The 14,014-nt window shown below is 30.9% G+C and overlaps 1 protein-coding gene and 1 non-coding gene across 2 annotated transcripts in view; both read left to right on the top strand.

The window, feature by feature from the left end:
• The window catches only part of LOC148300785 (cell adhesion molecule DSCAM-like), a 232,891-nt gene that overhangs the window by 33,311 nt on the left and 185,566 nt on the right, over positions 1–14,014 (top strand). The window lies entirely within an intron of this gene.
• On the top strand, positions 12,786–12,862 carry TRNAR-ACG (transfer RNA arginine (anticodon ACG)). The gene has a single exon. It is a non-coding gene; the product is annotated as a tRNA-Arg (tRNA).

The following is a 14,014-nucleotide window of genomic DNA, read 5'->3' as shown; positions in this document are numbered from 1 at the left end:
TGATATTTGATTTATTAAGAGTTTTAGATAAACAGCATAATGTAACAATACATTTTAAATAGCGTAACGGTGTATTACGCTATTTGGAGTCTACCATCTGAAGGGTTTAGTCAGGGGCGTGCTTTCCATGTAGGCAGAAAAGCAGTGCCTATCCCAACTTACCCCCGTGAGATATAAAAACGCTAACCTACGTTACATACTTTAATTGACATATGTAGATAACACGAGTAGGGTACAAATGTAATGTTTTTAACCGTTTAAACATTAGACGATAGTAAAAATGGATTAATTTAAGGAATATATAAAAAATTGTTTTTGCATTGGATGAATGAGAGCATACCTTATTATAGTTTGTCAGTTGGTAAGCGGATGGGATTATTGATTCATAAATCAATTATCGTATAAATTTACCTCTATATAGTTTGCAGAAGGAGGTCACTGGTATTTATCTTACATGAATTTTAAGGAGAAATATATATCTAAATAAGTATTTTAATACTAAAACTGCTGTTTTTATAGTATAATGTGTAAAGTAACCCATTTGTTATTTTACATATTTTTTCCGTATTTTTTACTGTTTTACTGTTTACTTGTTTTTTCACTTATTATTTTGATTTAAAATGATAGTTTTAAGCAACAGTGGTACTTACTAAGTAAAACATTAATTAAACATTAATTTTGCCACAAAGTGACTGCCGAAAAATTAATGAAAAAATTGATAAAAAACTAGCTAATTATTGTATCGTATATACCATTAATTGTATCGTTATACCAAGTATTGTATCGTTATGCCATTTTTGATTTTTTTCTCTTTATAAAACACGTATATATAATTATCACAAAATAATAAAAAAAATATTAAATATGAAATCGTTTAGAAAATTACTTTTTTTGGAAATTTACCTACCTTTTTTGGCTTCAAGTATTGATAATGATTACACATATCGTTTTTAGCGTACTATGTTGATGAAGTTATAACAGATTTAAGTTTATGCGATATTTCCTAAAAGTATTTCTTCTGTATTTGAGATTGACCGTAAAAATCTACGGTACTCAAATTTAGTGTATTCGATTTTTAATATTTGTTGTTGTTATATTTTCCTGGTATTTCTATTTTGCTTATGGGAATATCTGTGGCTTAATTTATGTGTGGATCTCATGGCATCATCAAGAAAGGAACCCCAGTCTGTCTGTCACGGTCTGAACATTAATTTCACGTGGTCCAAGACGTCACCAAACCACGTGTCGTGGATATTTCCCACGTGTGTACAATCTTCACCCTACATGCTCTGTGTCGGGATTTCGGTTATGAGATCTGATGTTCCATGTAAAATGATTTCCTGTTTCTCAATCTGCTACACGAAAGATAATAATCGTATAAAAAAATCATCTTGAAATTTTAATAAATATTATTTTTATTCAAGTACTTACTACACACATGAAAGGATTTAAAAATTCTATGGTATATATATATATAAATATGAAAAATAACAAAGCCATACTCTTTTATTTACAGTATTTGGAGTATGTTTAAATACTTGTTCTCAAATCAGGGTTAGGGGAAGGCGGGGCTAGTTGTTACAGGGGCAAGTTGTTACATTCTAAATAACTCCCCAACCACTAAGTTCTGTGGGGTACGTGTCGCACAGCATGTCTAGGTATCATGTCCGCAGTGCTCGACGGAATATCGCTCTTGCCGGTCGTGCGTAATTCAAATAAAACCGATAATAGTGTTTTTCGATCTGAAAGTAACTTTCGTTGATTGATTTTGAAGTTTAATTGTTCTCCAACTTTAAGAGGTAAGTCGATTCAAAGTAAATTAGTAAAACTCTACATGTCTCTGCTTACATTCAGATAATATATCAAAACAATAACACTTTCCGTGTTAGTGTTATAACTAAATATAATAATTTTGGGTGAGAGGGGCTAGTTGTTACAACGATGTGGGGGCAAGTTGTTACTGTAGCAACTAACCCCACAACGTTTCCCTATATAAAACTATTTATTATTATTGTTCTAGAATTTATACAACAATGGTACGGACATATAAAAAAACCTGTAGAAGTGAAATTTCCGAGGAGACCTACAAAAGAGCAGCTAAAGAAATAACAGAAAAAATATCTATTCGTAGAGTTGCTGAAGTATACAAAGTAAATTTTATGACGTTACTTCGTTACATAAAACGTCAAGAGAATAGTCCAACCACAGCTAAATTTGTGGGTTACAACAAACTTCAGCCAAATATTTTCTGTCAATCAGGAAATGGAGCTTACAGCAAACATTTTTCAATATTTCATGGCCTATCAACTACTGATGCAAAGAAGTTAGCATTTGAATGTGCTTTTAAAAATCGAATTCCAGATCCCAATAATTGGAATGATAATAATACAGTTACAAAATATTGGTTGAAAACAGGCCGTCAAATAAATTTTAAAAAACATTTCGATAAAACAGTCGAAAAAACTGAAGAAGAAGCAAGTGTTGGATTCTTCTTCCGACTCAGAACATAAGGAATGCTTGTGTTTGGTATGCACGAAGAGTTTTGATTGCTCTAAACCTGGACAGGAATGGATCCAGAGCATCACATGCATTAAATGGGCTCACATTTCCTGCATTCGTGGCGATAAAGTTAATTTTACATACCCAAATTGTGATTCGGACAGAGATTTAAGCGATTAAATATTAAAAACTTAATTGTACATGTTATTATATATATTCTACATATTGTTGTTAACAATTAAATATATGTTTTATTATTGTTTTAGTTCGTAACAACATGCCCCCGCCTTGTAACAACTTGCCCCTGTGTGGGGCAAGTTGTTACAATTTTTGAAATGTTTTAAATATGCTATAATTATTTTTGTGGACTTTGTTGGTACATATTTTAATTGTTTTATTATATTTTAATATATGTACATTACGATATAATCAATATTATGTATCTCAAAATAAACAGTTACCAGATATTTAGCTTTTAATTTTTTTGTAACAACTAGCCCCCCCTTCCCCTACTCCACTTAGGGGTTATTTTACATTTTTGATATCTCGACACAGATGACGAAGAATATTTCTGGGTGAAATAATAACACTAGTTAAGTGATCAAACCTGTAACATTCACCAATTCTACCCATAATTGACAACCACACTACTCTTAAATTTAGAACTAAAAAGAGAGAGGAGAAACCTGGATTTGTAAGTATTTGGACGCACTCAAATTGTTGAGAATAAAATAACTGGTTAAAATACAAGATGCTACCAAATTGAAAATTTCAGGCGTTTCCTGCTATCTGAAATAATCCGGGTAGCATCTTGCATACAAATAAAAAGTCTCTGCTAAATAAAATCTTCTTAAATCCAATCAAAGATGGATGTTGTGAACTCGATCATGTCATGAGATTTGTCATATATGTATGTCAATCTTGAGTAGAATGGTGAATGTTTCACGTTTGTGAAGCAATCATTTAACCAGCCTATGACAGGTCCTAAATACCCAAGCCCTGTAAATATTAGAACTTCTATATTATTTTTCATCTGTGTTAAGAACTCTAAATGAAAAAAAATTGAGGACAGAAAAAATCTATAAAAATTTCTATACGTGATTATTAATTTCAAAATTTACAACAACTTGTCTCATCTTCTTTATCACGAATAGATAAAAAACACCTTTTCTGTAAAAGATATGATTTTTTTTATTTTCTATAAAAACATGAGTGTAATAATGTTTTATTTGTTCGATGAAATAAATCAGGCGTTGCACTAACTCCCCTAAGGGAACGAGATGTTGTTGTTGTACAATTCTTCTTTTTCTTCTATTTCTTATACAACTAGACCACGTGCACACGTGGGGAGATTATGGGAGCACGATCCAGTCATTTCATCTATTCACATATATAAGAAATGTTATTTCCCTTTGTATTAATGTAAGAAACCTTTAACAAGACATGGTCCATTTTATTGCTATCGAAAAATACAAATAAAATAATAATACAAAACTTAATTCATAAATAATAATAATTTAAGAAGTTAAATCACCATTCGACAGTTGATTTTATTTTCTAATTTATAGATGAGAAAGCCTTGTTCAATTAAAAAAAATATTTGCAAGAACATCATTAAAATTCCTCAATTATTTTAGAATACAAAATACTACGCAATTCCATAAAAATTAAAAATATTTGGGAATCAAACATTTTAATAGCTTTCGCACGAAAATATAAAAAAAGTTTAAAAAACTAGTAAAAATAATATTTTTTAAGTAAAAAATTATAAATACAAGGAAAATAAAATAGTTGTATGAGATCTCTTTTATAAATGTATTTACTAAAGTAAACATGGCTAGTTTCATAAAATTACAAAAAACACTTGTTTTTTACCGTTTTATTTTAATTAATAATAATAATAAATTAGAATAACTTATATAGCGCCATTTTCGTAAAAAAATACATCAAGGGCATACCTGCAATAATATACATTACATAATATGATCTAATAGATAATTACAGAGATGCTCTCATGAATAGATGAAAAAAAAACCTTTTAGGTACAAAAAGTTTTTAATTTTCACCTGTTGATAAGAACAATTGTAGTTCTCAAAACTAGTCGTATTTATACTATAAATTTGTAAACTCAAAAATCGTCACATGTTGTACAATTTTTTTTTCATATATAATCATCATGTTATTTTTTTCCACAGATTTAATGCTCATCAACAAGTAAGAGAAATCCTTAATAAAAACGAAGTTATTTGTAATTTTTTTATTACATTCTGAATTGTAGTATAATAAATAAAATATGTATTAATCCTTCTCAAAATGAGAGTTAAGTTTTTCTGTACAAGCAAAATATATATTATATATAATATATAAACATTAAAAAACCTTACTTTTTCTTGAATGTAAACCAATTTACTGTAAACCATATATCGCTCACACCTTTCAACAACGTCACATCAAAAATCGACAATTTTCAGCTATGCATGTTTTCGGAATGCCCAGAAAATGCACTATATCCCAGCAAAAGCGGCATATTTTTAACTTAATATTTACCCACTTCAGCGCAAAAAGTGTTGTTTTTGCATTTCGGAGAAAAGGTATTGTTTAATTATTTTTTTAAAGATACTAAAAATTTTTGAAATGGAGAAAAAACCTTCAGGTTTTACATTAAAAGATCTATCGCACAGTAAAAAGTGCAAAAACTGGCTTGATATTTATTTTTCATACATTGTATTATATTTTTAAACTTTCAAAATGATCTCCTGAAGAATCAAGTTTTTTTTTAAATATGATGTTGTTGAAAGGAGTGAGCGATATGATACACCCAATTCTTATAAAATGATTATTTTAAAAATTACTTTCAACTTGTATTTTCTTTTTCTAGCATAGTAAAATATAAGTTGTAAATAGTAAACGAGCATTTTTGGCACATGTTTCAAATATTTCCAATGAAACTAAAATATCCAATCACGCGTTTTATTGTCATGAATCACTTTTAAAATTTCACACGAATCCTCCAACCGCTGAGTTAATGATTAATACAATATTATTCTCCCACAAATCAGTGATATGAGCAATCAGCCAGCCAAAAGAGTTCTTAGAAAAGCTGAATCACCCTCGTGATAATATGATGTATTAGAACATGTGTGAATAAACGTAGGTACATTTTCCGTTGGTTCATAATTAAAATTATTCTTTTAATAGACCACAAATGATTGTTTTAATATGACAATAAAAGTGTCTTTGTCTCATACAAATAAAAAACTTACAAATAATAATTGTCAAGTCTTAAACACTCATCGGCTAGATAAATATGTGTTACAAAGCAAAGAACATCTGGGTATTTTTGATGCTTTAATTAACATGATTTCTGATATTTCATTTTTAAAAAAAGCATTTGGGTATTACTGCTATTATCACTTTCTTACTTATTCTTCCTCATTTTCTACAAAGCATTGAAAGCCGACTCATAGGAAACATCTATAATATGTATTGATATTATCTTACAATGCGTTTGTATATATTTAATTATTGATAACTGTGATGTTCGTTTATCTCTTCATTTTGCAATAAAAAAGCATTCGTTAAAACATTTTTAGTGTGTCCAAATACTTGTTCATAAATCTGAATTATCTCCAATTAGGAGTTAGAGAGGAGAACGAAAACCCGTCTAGTGAAATCTCTTGTATTCTCCATTGCGCTGTATGGAATGGAAACATGGACACTGAGGAAAAAGGAAAGACATATGCTGGATGTGTTTGAAATGTGGTGCTGGAGGAGGATGCTGCGCATTCCTTGGACTGCAAGACGCACAAACGTCTCCATTCTCCGCGAACTGTCAGTGACAGAAAGACTCTCCACGACTTGCAGGAAAAGGATTCTGTCCTACTTTGGGCATATCGCCAGAAAGAACGAGAAGAGTCTTGAAAAACTGGTAGTAACAGGTACAGTTGAAGGCAAGCGGGCAAGAGGACGGTCTCCAACAAGATGGACAGACCAAATAAAGGAATTAACCGGATCCTCGCTAAACGCAGCCATCAAGTTGGCCCAGGACCGGGAAGAATGGAGAGAACTTGTGCACCAAGTGCCTGACATTCCAGAAGACCACGACGCTCAGCATTGAGCAAGAAGATGAAGAGAAGAGAAGAAGGAGTTATTTATTCATTCTTTTCGACATCTCAATATCGATAAAGAAATATATGGAAGTCTGAGAATTTACATGGCTTAACTAAGCCTTAGATGGAATTAAGAAATTGGTTAATATATATAGTGTTTCCAAGTATTTGAGTAGTGTGGTTGTCAATAATGGGTAGAATTGGTGAATGTTACACGTGTGTAAAGTGATCACTTAAACCAGCCTATGACGGTCGTTAGCCCCATAAATGCCCAGACTTCCATATTCTTCTTCATCTTTGATGAGATGTCAAAAAATAATATGGTAAAACGATGATTGGCTCAGATTGGCTTGTGCTTTTGTCCATATTTCTTCAGATCGGTGCTCTTGATCGGTGCGTGAACGCGTTGCGAGTAAATTCGATCACTCAATTTTTTTTTCAAAACCGGACTGCCGGACAGTAAAATTCCGTGTAGTGCACAAGTTCACTTACGGTGTGATACCTACTTTAACAAATTAAGAGAATTCTATGTTTCTTATGTATTATATATTCTGCATATGATGAGACATAATGTTTTATTCTGGGAATGATCCATATCGGCTTGCTTTTGTGTTGCCAGAGTAATGAAATTTAACTGCATTTATAAAGAAGACATTTGCTCTTACATTCCGCTTTTAACATAAAGTATTTCTCTGAATCATGATAATTAATTTAATGATCCCGCTGAAACTTCATCATTTTTTTCATCCACTTCTTTCTTTTGGCGTGGACAGAGAGATCCATGGATATTGATGGCTGTCGTGACGTGAGTCACCAAATATTATTTATTTATGGTCTTCGAATATGTTTGATTTTGAATCACAAGGAAAATAAATGTAACGCAGACATAAAGACCATGCACAAAGACATATGTGGTTCGATTTTTGAATGAATCAAAAATTATTTTACATATTTTTTTAAAAATTTCTGTCCTCTGTACGTTTCCTTTGTTACAAAGGCGCTGGATTGGATGGAGGCAGTATGCATATTTGCATCAAAATAACAACTCACATAAGAATCTAAGCAATATCAAATAAAATTTCTTTTCTGTTGGAGATTGCATAAATATATACATTATTGGAAAATTCATTCGAAATAAATGTTTAATAATAGTCAAAACGGTGAACCTTACATTAGTGTAAAAAGTGATCACTCATTAAGCCAAATAGCAGCTTGTAAGCCCTGAAATGCCCAGTCTTCCATCTTTCGTGTAAAAATAATAAAAATAAAAACTTTCACTTTTAGATGAGACACCTGTAATATTAATATTTCGACCGTAGTGTGAATAATCTAGTATCTGATAAAAGAGTGTTCATAATAGTATAGTTCGTTTTAAAAAAATGTTTTCATTTTATAATTTAAATTTGAGGCACTAACTTTGTGATTTTCCATTTTATAATTAAAATGTAACTTTCTTTTAAAATCACAAAAAATATTTTATTATAACTAAATTATAATGTCTACCGGTTTCAAAGCTAACCGCTTCTTTATCAAGTCAGTCTTGATAAAGAAGCGGTTAGCTTCGAAACCGGTAGGCATTATATTTAAGTTATAATAGAATATTTATAGTGATTTTAAAACAAAGTTACATTTTAATTATGTTTTTATTTTATTAATATTTTTTTTATTGAACGGCTAAAGCCTTTAACAAAATACATATAAACAATATCAAATATAAAAAAATAAGAATACACTAATAGAGAAACAAAAAGTAAAAATAAAATAACAAATAGTAAATACTGGTAAATACACGTCTCCTTCACACACTATCAGCGAGCAGCGAGAGAGTGAAACGCAACGTTTAAATTTATCCATTATAACATGGAGAAGAAATGCTGATAATATATAATGGGATTTGTATCAAAAACCTTCTCACACAATATCATGATGGATAATAATATTCTTAAAACGCTTTTTCTTACTTGGGATAAATGATAATTTTGCATCAAAACTTGACATAATGGGACAGTTATTCGTGTTTAATTGTTAAAGTAATGTATTGGAGGTCGGACAATCCATTGACCCGGGCAAAATATGTGATGTGTCTTTTAAACTGTCACTGTTCTGTGCTATTTGGCGTATTCAATATATAAGCTCGTATTTAATTTGTGCTCATTTTAGAGTGACCATTATTTTTACAAAAATAATCACTTTTATTGTTCTTCATAAAAAATCTCAATAAACTATGATATATTCTTAATTTATTCCATATCCGCACCCAAAAAAGCATAAGGCTTGTCATCGTTTTGAGTGTTATCTTGACTTATGTTATGGTAACTTACATGAAAACAAAAAGATTACTTGCGCTGTAATATTAAATAAATATTAGTGTGAAATAATATCTTTTCATTAACTGATTCGGCAGTCACTTTGAGGTAAAATCTATCCATTTTTAAATAATATTTTACTTAGTTAATACCTTAATTTAAAACTAACCAACTAATTAACTAATTAACAATCATACCACTTCACTGCAGGAGGAGGCAGAGAGAAAAGAACTATAATTTACTCGTCCTAAAAACGGTAGTAATTCCGTATGGGGTGATTATTGAATAATCTCTTAAGGGTTAAATTTCAACATCCGTCAGTTAAATAATTTTTAATTGTGCATTGAAAAAATATTTTCCTTGAATTGAAAGCGTGGGCTATTTTCATATGGTCACACTCGTAATAAATTAACGCTGTGCTCGCGAATTAATTGCAAGCAATTAAAAATTAACGAGCCCTTATATGTATGACTGGAAACGAAGTGACACATATGAATATCAGGAATTTCACTATAATGTATGTAATGAGTTTTTTTTCTTCATATTTCATTTACCTCTTCTTCTTCCTTTTTCTCTTACGTTTAAGACTGTGTCTTGTCATTCTCTGGTCTGCTGCTGGGAGGTGGAAGACCAGCTATCTCTCCATCGTTTAGGTGGTCTTCCTGGGGGTCTGTTCCCGCTTATGCTGATGTCTGCTGCCATCCTCACTGCTATCTTCATTTATTTGTTGAAAAATATTTACTTACATAAAAAACCTAGTAATTTACTACCACGCTGCTTCCTTTCAGGAGTAGGTAGAGAGAATAAATCGCCACACCGATCTGTCTTTGTAAATTTCCTCATGCATACCCGTCTAATATTTCAACTGCTGACCTGACCATATTCAAGTATTTTAAATATTTGATCATGCCAAGTTTTCTTCGATCTTCCTCTGCTTCAATGGGCCAATCACATTTGACCCATTCGTTTGCTTTACTTTTCTTTTTTCAATCATTTGATTCACGCACAAACATGCCCAAACCATCTCAACACACCTTTCTTAATTTTATAGACAATGGGTATTTCAGCCTTGTATTCTTCCCTTATATCACCATTCAAATATCCATCATAGATCGTTGTGCCATAAATTGCTTAAGATATCGCATTTCGACTGCACTAAGTCTACGTTCATCCTTTTGTAAACTTGTTAAAAAAATATTTCGTTGTGTTGCCAATCATAGATAGAATGGTTGTTACACTTGTAAAAAGTGATCACTTAACTAGCCCATGACAAATCTTAACACCTTAAATATCCAGACTTCTATTTTATTTTTTTATCTATGTTGAGATGTCAAAATGTTAAAATACTTGTGAGTGGAGAAACCTAGATCTGTGAACGAGGATTTAGACACACCAAAAATGTTGAGAATTTTTTATTTTGTTAAATGAGGCGTCATCACGAAAATATTTGAGAAGCATTGGTGTCCATTTCCGGCCGTCGGAATTTGAGAGTCCGTTTCGTTTCGGAGGGGCTTCTCAATCTTGTCCGAGTTGAGGCTGCCATTTTTGTAACTGTGGTTCGCGTGAGCACGACGCGATCCATCTCCATTGGAGGGGCTGTGACAGCGGCTCTACTGTTACGTTAGCCCGCTCCAGGCAGGCCGGTGCATTATGCTAATTAAAATCAATCCAAACTTGTCGTTCAAGACACGCGATGGGCGAATTCTTCAACTGTGGAAAAACTAGAGTAAATGGTGTTTTTCAATCAACCCTTGGAACTCGTATCTGAGCTATAATACTGTCAAGTTTAAAAAAAAGTCAATGTTTTATAATAACTTACTCATTTTCTAATCTTCTCCATTCTTTATATTTCTTAATATCACAAAATAAAGCATCATGGTATTTGTTTTTCGTTGCCTTCTACTCACAAATAAGATTTTCCCTCCTGTTTCCAACATAGATTTAAATAAAAAACATATTTATTTAGTAAGAAGAAATAATACATAAAATGATTTATAAACCTTGTATATAATAAGCAAGGTAATTTATATATTCAATCCCAACCTAAAAAAAATACTTTTACCCGAAACATTCATTAAAATAAATACAAAAAAAATTATGAAGAAAAATATTATTAGCTGATTCAAAGACATTTAAATAAAGCATCAAAATAGCAAGAAAGAAGTTTGAATTTTAGTTTATAAATTTATTTCATATTTCCTGTACGTTTTTTGTTGAAAACATTAATATTTCTTTATTTTGCTTATATTATTATTAATTATATTTTAATAAAAAAATATATACGTTCATTTACATATTTACAAATTTACATATATATTCATTTAAGCAAAACATTTTTACAGAGATCCACTACATTCGTATATGTTTTCATGTAGTGTGATACTTATTGGTCATTTGTGTGTTGTTTGCTGTTGATTTTTAGTAATTTGTGACAGTTATTAAATTAAAAATATATATTTTTTAAATATCAAGAAAAAGTGATTTTTATTTACCAATTAAAATGAATTAAAAATATGTTACATTTTAAGAAGCTTAGGCATTTATCACTGAGTCGTATATCAGTGCCTACTTTTAGATTAGCCGAGTAGTTTATTGAAAGTTAGGGGGGGATATATAAATATCAGTAATTAAAACTGTGTAATAGATACTTCTTAACGATAAATAAGTTAATTCTGCATAATTATTTATCTTAAGAACCAAAAAAATAATTATTAAAGAGAACATTTTTTTTTCAAAAAAATTTATTTGAAATTGGTTTAATGTGAACAGTTCACTTGATAAAAAACATTAACAATTTTTTTTAATTTAACAAGAACCTCATTGGATATAAGGATTTCTTGAATTTTTGTTTCTCATGTAATTTGTGGCATATTTTATAATCATTTTAAAATAAAATAATTTTATTTTTAACCACTTTTTTATTGTTACATTATTTCTCCAACCGGTTTCGACAGAAACCTTGTCATTATCAGGGTTGAATATTTAGTGTCCTGTCCTGAAATGAGCCGCACTGCCGTTAACTAAAATTCTTTAACATTCTCAATTACAACTTACACATACAGAAATCAGCACGTCTTTCACACATGAATGCAATTTGACGTTCAAAAATGGGCAGAATGGTGAACGTTACGCTAATGTAAAAAGTGATTAAGCCTTAAGCCAGACAAAATACCTGAGATGCTCTGACTTCCATCTTTCATATATAACGTTAGCTGCTTCATAACGATTTGAGACACCTACAATATTGATATATCAACCGAAAGGTGAATAATCCAATATCCAAAAATTTGCCGGAAAGTTCACAGAAAATTTACCTTATCATATATAATAATCACATTTTGACAAATCAACATACATGAAGAAGAATGTAGAAGTCTGGGTATTCACAGGGCTTTCGATCTGTCATGGGCTGGTTTAAGTGATCACTTAGCACACGTGTAACATTCACCATTCTAACCAAAACTTGAAAAGTGTGGTTTCCAATCATAGATACAATGGTGAATGTTACACCTGTTAAAAGTAATCGCTTAAACCAGCCGCGCTTAAAAGTCCTGTATATACCCACACTACCCAAAATATAAGTAATATTTGGTTGGCAATCATAGGTGCATTGGTGAATGTTAAATTAATCACTTAAACTACATGCACTTAAAAGCATTTATTTATGGACCAAGACTTCCGTATTCTTCTTCATCTATGTTGACATATGAAAATGTATAAAGAAGTGAAGAAAACCAGATTTGTGAACAAGGATTTTGATTCACCCAAAAATATATATTTGGTATATTTAAAGCATTATTAACTTTGTTGTATGGTAATATAACACTCTCCTTACCATTCATGGTTTACTTTGTGGAATATCATTTTGTCCGCCTCCGTAGTGTAATGGTCAGCACGCTTGGTTACGGTTCAGGAGGTCCTGGGTTCGATTCCCAGGGGGGAGGGTCAAAGAAATAAAGTGATTTTTTCCCTGTAATATTTATTTAATATTACCCTGGACTGGTACCTGAAGCAGAGGGCTGATCACCTTTCCTTCATGTGTAAACGATTAAGATAACACTGCGTTTATATGAAGCAGTGCCCTATGCACGATTGGGGTGTGGATAAGGGTTTTATTATTATTATTAATATCGTTTTCAAGTGGTATTACACAAAGTGAACGATGAATAATAAGGAGAGTGTTCCACCCAAAAATATTATGGTTTTCAAATCACTATCGTTTGTAAGTGTCTGATTTATTTAGATTTTTTTGACGTTGATAATCACTTGATTTGAACCGTTATTTAACAGGGAGGTGAATGATTAATTGGTTACTAGGACCACCGGTAGAGCTGCGAAGATAAATGCAATGAGTGCGTGTTGTGCGCAGTATCAAGCACACCGGATGTGCAAATGTGGACGTCAGCGAGTTCCTTTGCACGCCGCTTTTCCTCTGTTCCTGGCATTACTCACATCCGCCCAGCAAATCAACGCATAACTACTGAGGTATTCGAATACCTACGTATTCGTTACATACAGGATCTTTTGCAAAAAAATTAAATATTCTTGAAAAACGTGTATTGAGAAAAATTAACAAGAGGTCAGATTAGTGAAATCGAGTTGAAATAGAATCTTGAATTTTTATCTTAATTATGTAGCTTAGTTTAATTTTTTCCTTTTTTTCTTTACTTTTTATTGGTATAACTTTTTTTAACGACCATATTTCTATTCTTTATATGCGTATTTCACCTATACTTTTACTTGTTTCTGAAAGTGTTTTGTGCTCTTATATAATTGATGAAAAACATTTAAACGATTTGTATTTCACTGTATGTATTTCTTTGATTGTGAAACATAAATAAATACAAAATATTTTTGTATAGTTATAATAATTTGATACTTGAGTTCAAAGACGCAATGCCAATCAAAACGCACAGAGGTAGAATTCAACAAATTATAACTTATGACATGCATAGGGTACTTTACAGTTTTGATACTGTTAGCTTGACCGTTTTTTTATCATCTCGTTTTTATATATATATATATATATATATATATATATATATATATATATATATATATATATATATATATATATATATATATATATATATATATATA

The sequence above is a fragment of the Brachycentrus maculatus genome, unplaced genomic scaffold, assembly GCF_059751285.1.
Source record: "Brachycentrus maculatus isolate JH-2025_06_01 unplaced genomic scaffold, ASM5975128v1 h1tg000656l, whole genome shotgun sequence".
In the NCBI taxonomy this organism is placed as follows: domain Eukaryota; kingdom Metazoa; phylum Arthropoda; class Insecta; order Trichoptera; family Brachycentridae; genus Brachycentrus; species Brachycentrus maculatus.
Note: the sequence above shows the minus strand (reverse complement) of the source record. Positions and strands in the feature narration are given on the sequence as shown.